Source organism: Crocuta crocuta, unplaced genomic scaffold (genome assembly GCF_008692635.1).
Source record: "Crocuta crocuta isolate KB4526 unplaced genomic scaffold, BGI_CrCroc_1.0 scaffold70, whole genome shotgun sequence".
Lineage (NCBI taxonomy): Eukaryota > Metazoa > Chordata > Mammalia > Carnivora > Hyaenidae > Crocuta > Crocuta crocuta.
Genome location: NW_027528417.1, coordinates 16,408,587 through 16,426,361, shown reverse-complemented (window position 1 = coordinate 16,426,361; position 17,775 = coordinate 16,408,587). Strand labels below are relative to the sequence as shown.

General features: G+C 37.8%; 1 protein-coding gene across 1 annotated transcript in view; it reads left to right on the top strand.

Moving 5' to 3' along the window:
- The first annotated feature begins 10,156 nt into the window (after positions 1-10,156).
- Positions 10,157-17,775, top strand: part of MAP3K13 (mitogen-activated protein kinase kinase kinase 13) — a 162,331-nt gene continuing 154,712 nt past the window's right edge. Inside the window, exons 1-2 of the mRNA XM_077754437.1 lie at positions 10,157-10,220; positions 12,117-12,243. The gene's annotated coding sequence lies outside the window, so the exon portion shown is untranslated. The remainder of the gene's footprint in view (positions 10,221-12,116; positions 12,244-17,775) is intronic.

The window sequence follows — 17,775 nt, the reverse complement described above, 5'->3', positions numbered from 1 at the left end:
GAATTTTGTGTGCTAGATCATGCATATATGTACTCACAGTAAGAACAGAGATGACTATGTAAACTTGTTGTGCTGCAAAACTTTATTCAATAGTGGCATGAAGCCATCAGAGCAGACTTCTCTGGTAAGCTAATCAGATTTTTCTGCAACAACAGAAAAATATTGCTTTCCAGCTGGAGTGATACAATCTCTCACGTGTTCTCTTCTGCGTCTTTTCCCCTTTCACTGTGGGATATAAGTGGGCACTAGGCCTCAGAGAAGGATAGAGCAACAGATAGAAGAAGCCTCACTTTCCAAAAGATTTTGTAGAGGAGAGCTGTCTGCTGACTAGAACCAGCAATGTGGGTCCATTTGTTAAATAATTTTAACCTGTCCTAATACAGAGAAGAAACGGGCAGTGAGTGTACTCTTCCACAGTGAAGAATTGGCTGACAGTTGAGGAGAAAAGCTGTTCACAAAATTACTTGAAATAAGAGATGGGACATAATTTCTTCACTGTACCAATAATATTAGGAATGACAATTTGTATAATTTCAAGTGGCTTGCTCAAGTTTTGAGCCTTAGAGATAACACGCACGCACGTACACACACACACACACACACACACACGCGCGCACACACACAGTATTAGGCTCTTCATGATGAAGATAAGCTATCAGGATTCCTTTTTTTAAAGAAATTTTTTAATGTTTTATTTATTTCTGAGAGAGAGATAGCATGAGCAGGGGAGGGTTCAGAGAGAGAGGGAGACACAGAATCTGAAACAGGCTCCAGGCTCTGAACTAAATGTCAGCACAGAGCCCGACATGGGGCTCAAACCCACAAACCGTGAGATCATGACCTGAGCTGAAGTCGGACACTTAGCCGACTGAACCACCCAGGTGCCCCACTATCAGGATTCCTAAAGAAATCCTAACTGTGGCAAAAGAATGACTCAGTCATGCCAGTTATCTTGACTGGTTGAAATGCCAGAGATCAGTAATGTATTATTGTACAGATTTAATAAAGTTCTTGCTCATACACTGCAACCAAATCTGAACTGAATGTAGCCACAAACTGAAGTAAGAATCTACTCACTGCTGTCTCCCATATTTCAACTTCTTAGCTTTTTGGTGAGCACTGCTTATCACCTGGCATCAATCAGATCACATTCATGTTTCCTGAAGTCATGTTTACTCCCTTTTAAATTGAGATAGAACTCACACTATGCAATTTATCCTTTTAAAGTGTACAATTCAGCTATTTTTAGTATATTCACAAGGTGTACACCATCACCACTCTCAAATTCCAGGACATTTTAATCACCCCCAAATGAACCCTATACCCTTTAAGGAGATTTGCCTAGTTCACATATTTGATGTAAATGGAATCACACAATATATGGCTTCTGTGTCTGGTTTCTTTCATTATAGCATAAATGTTTTTGTTTAAGGTAAGGGCTGGTTCCAAGCTTCTCTCCTAGCTTCTGGTAGTTCCCTGGCTTTGTGGTAACAGAACTGCAACCTTCACATGGTGTTCTCTCTGTGTGGATGTATCTCTAAGTCCAAATTTCCTCTTTTTATAAGGACACTAAGTGACCCCATCTTAATTGGATCATCCACAAAGACCCTATTTCCAAATCAGTTCACATTCACAGGTCTTACTAGTTAGGACATCATCTTTTTTTAATTTTAAGTTTATTTATTTTGAGAGAGAGCAAACACAAGAGGGTGTAAGTGGGGGAGGAGTAGGGAGAGAAGCCCAAGCAAGCCCCACGCTGGCAGCACACAGCCGGAGATGGGTATCATACCCAAAAACCACGAGATCATGACCACGCCAAAATCAAGAGTCTGACGCCCGCCCCATGGACTTTACAGCTTTTTGAGGAACACAATTCAACCATAACAAACCCATGCAGTCACTGCAGTAGATGCCCTTTTATGGGGCAGAGCAACAAAAGTCAGTCTGAGCACCACAGGCAACCAGGCGATCTTGGTATTTGAAGCCAAAGAAATGACAATGACTTCCACTCTTCTGAATCATAATTCATAGTTTAGGTTAGGTTACATTTGATTTTTTTTCCCCAAAAAAGTAAGCAAAACTGTCCAGAATGGAGAAATGCTAATGCTTTAAGAAAAAAACCACACAAGGGGAGTTTTCCCATATAAATCACTATGAGAAGAAAGATTTGGGCATTATCAGCTACACCTGAAGGTTACTGGCTATTTTAGAAATTAAAATAAACAGAAAAGATGCAGCCTCCACCTGACATTATTTTCTAGAGGGAGGGGACAAAGCCCTTTAAGTTGACAGGATACACACTAAAGTAATAAAGGACATTTTGAGCTTTTAATGTTTCATAAGAAAAGGCTTAACACTTAAAATTGTGCAAGTTTTCTCTGTTGAAATGGTAGGTAGAACAGTTTTTTCCCCTCACTTAGATGTTCTGTAGAACACTGTATTCAATTCTAACACCATATTGTGATTCAAGTGGTTTCTCCAGCTAAGTACATTTTTGATAACACACACAATAATACAAAATAAAATTTCATTCTTCCCATGTGCCATGCTTTGTCCTAAATGCTTTGCATGTATTGATACACTTAGTCCTCACCACAGCTCTATGGATAAGGCATCATTGTTAATCACCATTTTGTAGAAGAGGCACAGAGAGCTATCTTGCCTAAGGCCACTATGCTATTAAGAAGTGGAACAGAAGTGTGGACACAGACAGTCTGGCTCTGGAGCCTGTGTTGGCATGTTTTTAAAATTCATCCATGTCATAGCATGTATTAGTATTCCATCTCTTTTCATGGCTGAATGTTCACTATATGTATATACCACATTTTGTTTTTCTAGTCATCAATTTATGGATATTAGGGTTGTTTCTGCTTTTTGGCTACTGTGAATAATGCTGCGACAAACGCTTCATGTACAAGTTTTGTATAAACTATGATTTTAATTCTCTTTGGTATATACCTAGGAGGAGACTTGCTGGGTCATATGGTAACTCTATGTTTAACTTTTAAAAACAATTTTATTTAACCATAATTACCACACAGTATTATGTCAGTTTCAGGTGTACAATATAATAATTTAACATTTCTATTCAGTGCCCATCACAGAGTACTGTTTAATCTCTTTTATCTATTTCCCCCAACTTCCCTACATACCTCCTCTCTGGAAAACCACTAATTTGTCCTTTGTTCATTTGTTTCTTAAATTCCACATGAGTGAAATCATGTAGTATTTGTCTTTTTCTGCCTGGCTTGTTTCACGTAGCATTATACTCTCTAGCTCCATCCATGTGTTTGCAAATGGCAACATTAATTCTTCTAAATTTTTTAAAATTTTTGAGAGAGAGAGTGCCCAAGCCAGGGAGAGGGGCAGAAGGAGAGAGAAAATCTTAAGCAAGGCTCCATGCCCAGCATGGAGCCCAACATGGGGCTTGATCCCTGACCCTGGGATCATGACTTGAGCAGAAATCAAGTCCAACACTCAACCAACTGAGCCACCTAGGTACTCCAGCATTCATTCTTTTTTATGGCTGAATAATATTCCATTATATATATACATACATACATATATATACATATATGTACATACAAACACACACACACCACCTCTTCTTTATCCATCCATCAATGGACACTTGCATTGTGTGTGTTTAACTTTTTAAGGGAACTGTCCAACTGTTTTTCAAAGCAGCTGCACCATTTGACACTTCTACCAGCAATATATGAGTTTCCGATTTCTCCAAATCCATGCCAATTCTTGTCTATTTTTTTTACTAAGTTATTTTTTGTTCATAAATATGACTTATATTGTGTCTTTGTCACAAAACATGGCCTTCTTTCTTTTGGGGTGAGTGCACATTTAGAATCTGTCTGGCTTATGAAAATCACCTAGTAAAAATGGTCATATTATTAGCCATTATTAGTATTATGTTCTTTTGAGATGGGTTAAATTTATCTTTCCTCTAGGATTTTATTCCCATCTCCTCTGAGTAATAGTTTGCAAATTAATACACCAATCATTGTTAAGGTCAAAATAAAACAGGTTGGCACAACTCATACCTCCATTAATAGAATCACTGAATGTCTAGCAACTGTTCTTTATTTCCAGGTTTCTTTGTCAAAGTGCCTTGATGTTAAGCCTAGAGCTTGTGCTGACTTGATTACAGCAGTAAGAAATCTCAAGAAAAAGGAAAGGGACCAGAAAACTAATGGTGAGCAAATGTTTTAATTTTTGAATAGGCAAGAAGATAAAAGATGTTGCAGATTGGTGAGTTCTAAATTAATACCTTAGGAAATTTTAGGAAAATTCATTAAGGAAATGGTTTGTGAAAAGGAAGTTCTGATTATTAAAAATATGTTCACTAAGAACAAGATATGCTAAATTAACTCTTTCAGTTTTGCAAGGACTGATATATTAGAGGGTCAGAGAAATGTTGTGTTGAAATTTCTAGAGAAATTTAACAGGTTAGAATATGGAATCCTTGTAGATATAATGTGGGTTATATGTAACTATGTTTTATGAATAAGTATTTAACCAATCATATTTTTATTGACCAGTTATACAAATGAGGCACTGCTAATGCAATGTGAGCAAAAACAGATATGGTACCTGCCTTCATACTACTTTCTTCATAATATTATGGGACAGATCTTAACTGAGGAAGGGGGAGGAGGAAGCTTGCATTTTGAAAACACACAATTTTTTTTATTACAAAGCAATAGACATTGTAGAATGTAGAAAAATGCAGGCTGACAAAAAGAAGAAAATCATCTGTAATTTTATCAATGAGAAATAACACTGTGGACATTTGGGAAAATATCCTTTTCTAGTTTTGTTGTTCTAAACATATGGCCTTTTAAAAAATATTTAAAAAAATTTTAATTCCAGTGTAGTTAACATACAGTGTGATATTCATTTCAGGTATACAATGTAGTGATTTACCAGTTCCATATATTACTCAATGCTCATCAAGATAAGTGACCTTTTTGGGGCATCTGGGTGGCTTGGTCAGTTAAGCACCCAACTTTCAGCTCAGGTCATGGTGAGTTAGAGCCCCACATTAGGGCTGTCAGTGTGAAGCTTGCTTGGTATTCTCTCTCTGTCCCTCCCCTACTTGCATGTGCACACTCTCTCTCTGTCTCACTCAAAATTAATAAACTTTAAAAAAAGATAAGTGAACTTTTAATCTCTTTCAACTAGAAAATACACACATCTAGCACTCTGGGAGATTCTGATTCTGTGTGGACCCAATAGTTTTAAAAAGCTCCCCAGAGGGATGCCTGGTTTACCAGTCAGTTAAGCGTCCAACTCTTGATCTCTGCTCAGGTCATAATCTCATGGTTTGTGAGTTGAAGCCCCCATACCAGGCTCCATGCTCTCTGCTTGGGATTCTCTCTCTGCCTCTCTCTCGATCTCTCTCTCAAAATAAGTAAACTTTAAAATAAAATTTAAAAAAAGGACAGTGCAGTGAACTACCATAAGTTTCCCTCATGAGATTTTCTTAACCAAGGATGTGCATTAAAATTCTCTGGGAAGCTTTTTTTTTTTTAAGTTTATTTATTTATTTGAGAGAGTGCGTGTACTAGCAGGGGAAGGACAGAGAAAAAGGGAGAGAGAGAATCCCAAGCAGACTCTGCACTGTCAGCAGAGCCCAGCACAGGGTTCAATCTCATGAACCATGAGATCATGACCTGAGTCGAAACCAAGAGTCAGACGCTTAATCGACTCAGCCACCCAGGGGCCCCCTCACTGTTCTTGACTTGATTCTACCTTGAACCATTTTCCAAACTGAGCAACTAATAATGTCAGAATAATTTCATATGTACATCTATAATTGCTCACATTAAAGTAGAATTAAATGAAAGAAACTGTTAAGGAGGAATTTTCCTGCTGCTTTATATTTTATTCACAAGTTAGTAGAGTTGGATTCTAGATGAGTTTGTGTCAGTGAGATGTAAAATACAGAGCTAGCTTTGTAATTGTCATCACTTGCTGTTCAGAAATACTCTAGTTTTCAACCCTTGTTACCCATGATAGGAGTGTACTTCTGGCAACATTCAAGACAGTGGTTGCTCAACTGGCCTAGGTTTGCAAGTGACTACAATGAGCCAAGTCCCTCTGCAGACCCAGACTACTCCTGTAGCATGATTAAAAAATTAATTTGAGTTGTTTAAAGGTATTTTATTTACTGCAGTAGTACCCTGCCTATCCTGATACAGAATTCTAGGGTGAGTTTGTAACAGCATGACATTTAATGGTGAGTAGTGTAAATCCCTACAGTTGAAATTATAAGTATTGCAGAGTGTCCAGTCTAGAAATAATGTATGTTTTGCTCTTTTCTAGCCTGAGAATCACCTTGGAATTACTAAATGCATGACTATCTCCTCTGAGAGTGTGCACAGTGTGTACATGTGAGATGAACTGCTATAGTCATTTTGCCACCTCGAGAAAAGCTTGCCTTAAGCTCAAGCAGATACTACTGAAGGCAGAGTTAGAGAGGGCAAGAAGTATGGTTCCTGAATGATATCACTGAGTTGCTGAAACCCTGATGACTCTTGTAACAGTCTACCTACAGAAGTCAACACATCCCCTATCGTGTAAGCAATGTTCTGCTATGTTTTGTGGAAGACGCAAAGATGTGCTGCCCAGACCCCCTTTCAAGGAAGGACTTGCTGCACAGTTCCAGGGAACATGGCCAGCAGGCAGGAGGTCAGATTCTCCGGAGTCTGCTTCAGCTGCAGAGAGCCGCCTTGCTTGAAATTATAGCCTCCTTGAGGCAGACTGCATCCAGTACCAAGGGCTGGCCATTTCAACCTACCACGAGATACTCTCTGATGGGCATCACTCACTCTACAGCTCCCTCCCAAGTAGGCTGAAGCTTCCTTTGACCTGAGTAGCAGTTCAACATCTTCCTCTGACCAATCCTGCTCCTGTCTATTCCTAATAAAAATCCCCATCTTCATATCAGTGTCTACTCAAAAACATACTCTGTGACAAGTTTTCTGTAACATCAGCCTAAAGCATCCAAATTGAGATTCCATGGGATAGTTTGAACTTGACTAGAGGAAGAGAAATGCACTCATTATTTTAACTTTGTGGAAATTTTCAAGCATATACAAAATATAGAAAGAATATAATGAAACCCAGTATCTCCAACTTCAAAAAATATCAGTATACAACCAATCTTTATCATCTGAACCTTTCCAATATTATCTTAAAAACACATCTCAGATATTATAGGATTTCATCTATAAATACCAGAGCACACTGTTGTTTGCTTTGAGATGCCATTCAGTGTCCAACCCAAGTCCTACCTATTGTCTCTTTTCTTCCTCTTTCTACCACCACATCTTTCAAAAGAGTATTTTAGTAGAAGAAAAGGCAGTAGTCATAGGGATAAAAGGGCCCTAAAATACATTCATTCTTTCACTCATTCAACAAACATTTAAAGGCACATCATCTCCCAAAGTCTTGGGATATTCAGTTGTTACCCATATATGTGGTTGTTCAGATAGGCAGTGTAATGATGTCTTCATCAGATTGTGGCAGGGTCCCCTCCCTAAGGAAAGAAAAAAAAAGAACACCTCAAGGCAACCTTGCTATTCGTGTATGTGACAACATCCCTCATGACCTCACAACATGAAACCACTTAATCAGACTGCATGTTTGTGTGTTACCATATATAGGAGACAAAGAAGTAAAAAAATGTATTAAAAACCACGCCATGTGGCATCTGGGGCTCAGTTCTTTGGGTACAAACCCAACTGAGTAGTGCCGGCAGGAATAAAGTTGCTTCCAGGAAAGAAAAGCCTCAGTATCATGACTCTCTGTGTGAGAATCCTGCTATAAGATGAAGGAAGGAAGGAAGGAAGGAAGGAAAGAAGGAAGGAAAGAGAGGAAGAGAGAGAGAAAGGGAGAGAGACAGACAGAGAAGGAGGGAGAGAAAGAAAGGAAGGAAGGAAGAGGGAGGGAGGAAGGGAAGGAGGATAAGAAAGTATCTCATCCAGTAGGAAATATGCATTGTGTTCTACTACATAGAACAAGACAATGCTTACTCCAGGAAGGACCTTAAAGAGGAATTTGAGGCCTAGAGAAATGAAGTGATTTGTCTGAGTTCACATGGCTAGTTAATAGCAGAAGTAGGCTTAGAACCCAAATGTTGACTCTTAGCCAGTTGTTTTAAACTCTTAAAAATTGTGCTTTGAAAGTATCCAATGGAAAAAAGACAGCCTCTATAACAGATGGTGCTGGGAGAACTGGACAGCAACATGCAGAAGAAGGAAACTAGATCATTTTCTCACACCATGCACAGAAATAAACTCAAAATGCATAAAGGACCTGAACGTGAGACAGGAAACCATCAAAACCCTAGAGGAGAAAGCAGGAAAACACCTCCTTGACCTCAATANGTAGCAACATGGATGGAACTTGAGGGTGTTATGCTGAGAGAAATAAGTCAGACAGAGAAGGAAAGATACCACATGTTTGCAAGTATAGATGGATTAGGAGGAACTTAACGGAGGACCATGGGGGAGAAGAAGGGGAAAAATAGTGGGGGAGAGGGAGGGACGCAAACCATGAGAGACTCTTGAATGCTGAGAACAAACTGAGGGCTAATGGGGGTGGGGGGGAGGGGAAGGGGGTGATGGGCATGGAGGAGGGCACTTGTGGGGATGAGCACTGGGTGTTCTATGGAAACCAACTTGACAATAAACTATTTAAAAAATAAAAAAATAAAAAGATCGAAACTAAATAAAATAAAAATTTAAAAAATTGTGCTTCGAAAGATTTAAATATGATTAAAATATATATTTTGCAAAAATATTGTGGATCCAAAAATACTGCTTTGGACCACAGGAGCTGATACTTAATCCCTCAGTTCTGGGTAAATATAAGAAATATGTCAGGGGAGAAGGGGCTAACTGTATTTGAAATGAATTCAGCCGTGCCAAACCAAAACATTCAGATAAATGATCATCAGAATCACGTAACACATGCTAGGTTACATTACTCCTGTTTCTCCTGCACCGGGATTTTCCTAGTCCTTTTCACTTGAGAGTTAAGGTCTTGAAAGTGGTTCTGCTTTTACCTAATTAACACCTCGAGGTCGAGGGAGGCAGAGAGCATTTTAAGACTCCACTTCTAGTCCTAACCCTGCCACTAATTGTGTGACTTTTATTAGTTGCTTCTTTTGACCCAATTTTCCTTACTTGTAACATCAAAAGGTCAACTAAATTATTATCTCTAAAGTTCTTTTCACTTCTAACATCCTGTGAAGTTTTTGTTGTAGGGATAAATTCTCAGCTCAACTGGTCTCCTGTTGTTTCCTAGGTTAACTTTCTTTCAGTTTATTATCTCCATATTTTTGAGGGCAGAGCCTGGGTTTTATTCACCTTTCTCCCAGTATCTAGCATAATAACCAAGAAGGGAGTGATTTCAAATAGGGTTAAAGCTCGTTCCTATACAAAATCCCATCTTTGGAGGAGCTCACAGTTCAGAGGAAGGTACCAAGTGTCACTAATCACTTGATTACATGCTGAGTATACAACAGGTAACAGGAAAACCGGTTGCAGCTTTCCTAACTACTTACGCGTCCCAAAAGGAAACAAGAGAGTGCTTGTAATGGTTCACAATGATTGTGCCAGAGCTTTCCATGTATTATCTCAAGTAATACACACACAACCCTATGTTTTAGGAACTAGTATCATCTGTTTCACAAAGAAACGGGCACAGAGAGGTTAAGTAACTTGCCCTTAGAAGTGAGAGGCAGGATTCGAAACTCAGCAGCAAAGCTTCACAGCCCACACTCCCAAGCACTCCACTGCACACAGAAATCGGAAAATCACAACAATCTTGTGTTCAAGACACAAAGGGAGCAGAGGAAAGTAACTGCAGAAGCCTGAAGAAGCTGGCAAAACAGTCGGAAAAACAAAAAAAAATGAACTTCTCAGAGACGATTACAGCCGTTTAGGAAAGCTGAACGAAAGAGAACCCGGTAAGCAAGATCTGGGGCGCTTCCGGATCCCGGGGTAACCGAGGAAGAAATCGGAAATGACGTCTACGGGGGGGTTGGGCGCTGAGCGGGACTACCTGGCCTAGCGGAATTTCTGCCGGAAGTGACGCACAGGAAGTTACGCCTTAGAGGCGGTCTCTGGTAGTGGAGGGCGTCGCGATGGGCGGGGCGGAGCGTCTTTGGTCATCGTGGAACCTAGGATTTCGGGCAGGTAACCTGCGGGCCGAACTTGGACGGGGTCAAGGGTGGAAGTTGAGGTGGGCGGCCTAAGCTCCAGGTCGGGCAGGGAGAGGTGGATCTCGCCTTAGGCTGGAGGGAAGCCTCCTTGGCGTGGAACTGCCTGGGGTGATAGGGGTGAGTAACTTTGGGAACCGGGTTGTGAGGACCCAGGTGGTCGAGGAACTACAGGTTGAGACTTACAGGAATCGATCATCGCCGAGGCTTCATGGGCTCCTGAGCCTTGGCACTCTGGGATTAGAGATGGAGCCTGGGCATTGAGGGGAGCCGACCTAGAGTTCATTTCTTACCTATTCCGACTCCCGCCTCCGTTCTGCTCACAGGGGACAGGTACTTCATCTCTTAATCCAGGACAATGCCTTGCCACTATTAGGCATTATTTAGACGTTGTTGGATGAATGAAGAATTTAATATGAACGCACGAACCAGATTCTCACGGAGAAGGTAGAACTTCTCCCGAACTTCAGGATCTCTACCTGAGTGTGGAACTGATTCCAATTTAGTGTGCGAGCCTGTGAGTTATGAGGATGTTGGAGGAGTATTCAGAACAAGGTTGTTGTTTTGTGAGGTTATTGCAATTTAGGAAAATTTGTCTTAATATTTTCGATAGTGGCCGTAGAGGATAAGGCGACTTATTCAGCTTCTTTCAGATTCTTTTAGTTTTCTGGGAAGAACTTCCAGGTAATGATGGGGGTAGGTGGGGGGAGGTGACCATCAAATGGTAAGCTGCAGGTGTAGCACTGAGCTTCTAATTAGTGTTCTAAGTGCTTCCTTTTCAGCAATATAACTTACTTTTCATTTTCTTCATGTTTTCTTTCTTATATTGGGGGTACTTCTTACATTTGAGAGATAAATAAGAATTATTTCATAACAAAGATGAAAATATTAATTTATAAAACTCCAGTCAGAGATTTCACCTGGTGTGTTCACATAACATTAACTCCTTACACAGTTGTAGGAGGCATCCAAAAGAATGAATCCCAGGAGATTAAATTGTCTTATTTATAAAATATTTGTTTAGGTGTCTTAAATGTGATGAAGAGTGGGCACACACCTAAAGGACAGGTGCTGTAACCAGATTGGTTTTGATTGTCAAATGGGAAAAAGTACAAATGACATCAACACACCAGGCTGTGTAACGGGATCTGGGCATGAATCATTATCTGGATGCAGTGATTGTGTTGATGGGCTTTGTGCTGTCTAATGAGATAGTAGCTCCTAAAAGGTTCTGGAATCCTTTTAGACTGGGTATAATAGAATAGGAGAACCTGAATTTATACCTTTGTTTGTTTGTTTTTACAGAGAGGAAACTAGTAAGCGTTTTTAGATTTAAAAATCCAAGGGGCACGTGGTTGGCTCAGTCAGTGGAGCCTGTGACTCTTGAGCTCAGGGTTGTGGGTTTGAGCCATGTGTTAGATGTAGAGATTACTTAAAAATAAAATCTTAAAAAAAATTCAAGATGTTTTTAAAAATTGGTTGAAAAACTCAGAAAGTAGACATGTAAATACATTTTGTAGTCATTTAAATTTAAAAAGCTTGCCCACCTTTATAACTTGTTTTCCCAATTTCTGGAAAGTGTTAGTATCTAAATCATTACCATCTTTACATGTTTTCACTATGTTACCACCTTTAGGATACATATAAATATGGTACAAAGCAGTGTTTTGAGATCCTCTAGATTTTGTTAATAGTAATGTCTTACTTAAAGTATAATTTTGCTACCTCATTCTGCTGTCCAGTGTCATATCCACTAATTTTGCATATCTAAATGTCTATATTCATAATAATAACTATCATAACTATTATTCATAGTAAGTTAGTATCCACGTGGTAACTTAAGTATGTGCATTGACATTCTTGAGGTTTTCAGTTTTGCAGAACACTGATGTCTATGGATTCTAACATGGACTTCATTTAAAGAAATCCACCGACCATTATTGGACAAAAACATGAATCAATTTGTATTGTGGCATTCAAATCCTAGCACTTTGGGAAAGGTAAGTTGTTGACTATGTTTTATGTTAGGTGAGAAATAGAACAGCCTTGGATTGGTCTAGGTAATTGTAGGATTGTGATTGGAAAATATAGAATGAATCTCTTCAAATTATGTTTTAGACTTTCCAAAGAGACTTTCTTAGACTTTCCAAAGAGAGGTTTGTTCTGAGGCAATTATTATTATTCCCTATAGAACTGATCAGAAATTAAAGAGATTGGCAAGTTATATTATTCCTGGAAGATTACTGCTCTACTCTCTTTTTCAGGAGATCCCTCAACACATTAGGGGCTGATAGAATGTATCAAGCTGTGGATACCCTGTAGGAATGGGGCCTCAGATAGTCATTTAAATTATCTCCCATCCAAGTTTGGCCCTGTAATAATATATGTACCAAGTCTTCTGGCCAATTTTACTTTACATGTTAGGTTAAAGCAATAAAAGAAGTAAAAAAAAAAAAAGTCCTCCCCCCCTTATCCTGCTTTATTTATGCTATTTTCTTTTCTTTTAAAAAATCTCTTACATGATGGATTCTGCAGGCCTTTTATCTTTCTGTCCCAGGGGGTAAGCTTTCTCTTCTTTTTCCTATTTCACCTTTGCTAGCTTAGGAGTTTGTTAACTTTCAAATCCTTAACTTCTAACTTGGTGATCATGTTTGGCATCTTTTAATCACTATGCATTAAACTTGTAGTTTTTCCTGGTCTTCTTTGTAGCAACACTGGCTTCTTGTTTAGAATTTGCTCAATTCCAAAACCAGCCAGTACTTCTAGGAATTCATCTTTCAGATATATTTGCACTTGCATACGAAAATTTGTATATAAAGTATCATTACCATATTATTTAAAATTAAAAAAACAAACAAACTAAGAATAATCTAAACATCCTCAGCAGAGGTCTGGTTAAATAAATGCCTTCATGGGATGTAGTATTTGTAGCTCTCAGAATGAATGAAGCAAACCCATAGGCAGAGATACAGCAAAACCTCTAAGATACATTGTTAACTAAGGAAAACAATATAGAACTCTTTGTATAGTATGTTTTCACTTTGTGTTTTTTAAAGCATACATTTATATATACACATCCAAAATTTCTTCAAATCTGTATGAGAAACTATTGACAGGTCCTCCTGGTAAATGAGACTATAGGTCTACAATAGGAATATGACTCATATTTTTCTGTGTACCCTTTTTGGTGGATTGAATTTTTAACCATGAATATGTTTTTATAATACTAAAGAACAAACAAATGAAAAGGCTTTCGGCTAATTTAAGAATTAATGGGAACCAGCAGCTATTCCTTATGACTTTTGTCCTTATAATTATTTACACTATTCAGAGGGAATGAGGTTGCATAAGTGAGTTAACTTTTTGTCAGAGCTGTATGGAAAGTTTGATGATATTATAATAGGCTTTTAATCTTCACATTAGATTATTATTGTTATGAATTAACTAAGAGCTTAGTGCTGCTGAATCTACTCATATACAATTTCTAGCAGATTGCTAACCTCACCAGGTAATATGGATTTTACCTTTGTTTGCAAGCTAGGTTTGTATTACATGGGCATGGTTCTTCTGAGCTTCCCAGTATTACTGAATGTGATGGGCTTTGTTTTATTTGAATTGCGGTTGAAGGACTCTACTCTTTAAACAAATCTTAGTTATTCTTTTACTTTGTTCTTGATGCTTAGAGCTAGTTTAAAGCATTTCAAAGAATGGCTTATTCTCTCTGTTAGCACAATCAGTAAACCAGAAAGAATAGTTTGAAGTTACTGATTATTTGTCATGGGACTCAGCAAAAATTCTCATGACATTTACTTCGCTAGCCATCTTTGTCTTTCCACAGTTTTATTGTGGGAAATTTGGAATAGTAATAGGTGAATACAAGAAATTTCAACATATAATAATCTTCATTTCATTAATAAAGGGATTTTATTTGACAATTGCTTAAGAGTAGGCTTTGTTAGATACATACTTCTATGATACCACCGATTGTGTATCTCGTGAAAATCAAAATGAAGGCCACTTATCACTTATCATGACCACTGAGTCATGATTAATGGAATAGAACAGATTATGGTATGTCAGGTGTTTTATATATACTTTGGCAGAGTATTTTGCATATAATCATCTAAGTTAAATGATGCTTTGCTTCTTGAGATTCATGAGATTAATCACTACAAGCCACAAAGTGGAAATCACTGGGCAGGAAGCCTAGAGTGGGACTCCTTTTCTTGCTAAGAGAATGGATAGTAAGCAATGAATTGAATCCAAGGGTACATTATGTTGTCCAGAGTCCAGATGGATATGGTAACAGTAACACATGGAAGGAAAGGAGCACGTGAGCATGAAAATTACATGTAGATAACATGGAACTGGGGAGGATACATGTATATGTGTTTGTCTCTGCATATAGATATGGATTTATAAAATGTGTGTATATTTTATTTTACACATAATGTATATAAAATTTTCTGTAAAACCAGAAGTTCTGGATAAGAAGATATTCAGCACAGGAGGGAAAAAAAGTCAGAATTTTAAGACCTCAGAGCTGAGCCTATCTTGGGCAAATTCATGATTATGAGAGCAGTTTAAAGAATTTGGGATGTTTTAAGACCATTCGCAGTGATGGGAATCAAGTGATGGGAAAGTGGATAGGAGCCTTAGAGAAAATTAAAATCTAGGTACATGTAAGATTATGGATGCGGGTATCTTTTAAGATTCTGTTCTGTGGTATTGTTTTGGGGAGGAGAAAAGAAAGGAGAACTCAAAAATATATTGCTGTTCAATTTGAAACATAAGTCTTTCCTCCCTTTCCAATTGTGTATGACCAAGATAGATGAACTAGACCCACTAACTTACCAGACATTATTCTACAGAACCTGATTTCATTATTATATATACCTTGAAGAACAAGAGAATTGTTTTAAATCAGTTTTGTGATTATGTAAAAGGATAACTCTGATGATCTAGACAGAGGGGATTGGCACCATTTTGTTCAGAAAATAGAAGACTTTGGAAGAGTTGGAGAAACTATAGGAAGCACACCCATTTTCTGTTGTTTGCGGCCAAATGAGAGAAGGTGTAGAACTAGTCAGCAGGGGAGCAGATTGTGTCTGGAGGCAGTGAACTTTGGGTCATTAGGGCTGCTTAAGCAGAGTTTGAACATTGAACATCAGGACTGTTGTATAGAGGATTTCTCATTGTATGGGAGATTGTACTTGATAATTATAAAGTTTCCTTTTAAATCCTAAAAATTCTTTTTATACTGCAATGAAATATTTATTATAGTATGATCTTAAAATTTTTTTTATATTTATTTATTCTTGAGAGAGAGAGAGCACACAAGCAGGGCAGGGACAGAGAGAAAGGGAGACACAGAATCTGAAACAGGCTCCAGGCTCCAAGCTGTCAGCACAGAGTCCGACGCAGGGCTTGAACTCCGGAATGGTGGGATTATGACCTGAGCCAAAGTCGGACATTTAACCAACTGAGCCACCCAGGCGCCCCATCATCCCTGTCATTAAATACTGATAGCTAATTTATCCACCCATCACTTATCCAACAATCTCAACTTACCTAAACCAGGAAGTAAATTTAAAAATTACCTGACTTCCCAAATTTTAAGACTCAAAACCCATAGGCTTTTTCTTAGGTCCTTAGTCAGTGTATTGATTTTTTTTAAGACAGTTCTAATAGGATTAATTAACTGGTATCTTACTCCATAGTATACTAGAAGCAGCAAATTGTGAGGGGGCCAAATGCTACTGTAAGATTAATATCCATGCTAATAGTGGTGATGACATGCATAACAACCTTTTTTAATTATATAAGTGACCCATGTCCACTTGACAAAAATTAGAATATAGAAATATATTTTGGGGTGATATAAATATATGCATATATATATTTATATATCACCAAAAGAAAAAGTCACCTATAATCCCCTACCATTGTTACTATTTTAGTAGTATGTTATTTTTCAAATCCTTTGACATTCCTGCAGGATGTCACTTTGGAGTAGTGACTGCTAAAACTGATTCTACATTACTCCTGTTGGGAAACTAAAATTAGTCACTATCCTTTCTAATCAGAACATACAGTGAAAGATTGTGACATGGCACAATGCTGATTTGAAGGAAGCCTTAGTCTTGGTCGATTTTGTTGTACTGAAACCAATTTTATATTAGTGGCCATAGGTTGATAGTCTCGAAGCAAAGGGCCTGAGTTTGAATCCTGATTTCACTATTTACTAGCCAGGTAAACTACCAGAATTTCTTAAATTTTGTGTGCCTCAGTTTCTTCCTTTGTAAATTGAGGATAACGTAATTATCAAATTCATAGGATTGTTGTGAGGATTAAATAAATTAATCTAGATAAAATTAGAGTAGTGCCCAGCACAAAGTATAGACTCAGTATATATTAGTTGCTATTATTATTAATAATTTTTAAAAGCTTTAAAGTTTTCTTGGCAAAAAGGCAGATTTATAGGAGCACATAAAATAAAAAGCAACAATGAGCACAAGATGAGAGAGAGGTGGTCAGTAAGATTTACTATGTTTTTCATCGAAACCTGCAAACTGGTCTGAATTTTTCCATTGTAAGATGTTGTTGTCTTTTTTCCCTTGTTAACTATTTTCAAACCATAATATTCCTAGTTCAGTTTCTTTCTGTACCCCACAAAATCAACCTTATTTTATGCTGTCTCCTCCAACAAATATTTTGGCCATGTTTTCAAAGATCAAAAGCTGTTTAAGACCATCTGTTATCATGGCTAGTGATCAGAGAGATTCAGGAAATTATCATTAAATCAGTTTATCTGGCTACAGCCCAAGGTGGTTCTATAAGAAGTTTGAATTCTGCAATTTAAAGTGAAGAATATTAATCAAAGAGATAAGCCAGTGAGCATATTTAGCCATTCTGTATTCTATATCTTTTAAAAATCTTTGTTTCCTTTTCTTTTTCTTCTTTATTTCATTTGGGTTTTCTTTTTCTACTCTTTCAGCATGTTATCTGGTAGTCTGACTGACTAATTATTGGCCAAAGAATTAAAACTTTTCAAAACCCTTAAAAAAATTTATTAGACTTGCTAGTCGAATTTTTTTTGTGTGTGTGTGTGTGTGTGTTTTTTTTTTGTTTGTTTGTTTTTAAGCATCAAGTACACATTTTTGAAGACCGTGGGGCCTACCATCATTATGCATTCAAGATTTGAGTTTGAATAACTTCATCAAGACTTAGATCCTCTTCAAAAGCCTCAAGTCTCATCTGCATTAAAGCTCTTCATTGAACCCTCTCACAAAAGTAAAAGCTTACAGGGACTAAAATCCACTAAAGCATTCCATTTTATATCCTTTCCTCTGATTTCTCTTCTATTTCCTTGGCCTTTATGGTCTTTCATATTGCTTATGTTCCTTTAGATTGGAGCCAAGGAAGCAGTGCCTTCCAAAAGAATATATGTCCAGCGGCCTTAGTTTTCATCAGTTGAGAAGCATAAACTGGGCATGATAAGTTTAGAATCAGATCTTTTGTTGTAGCCCATA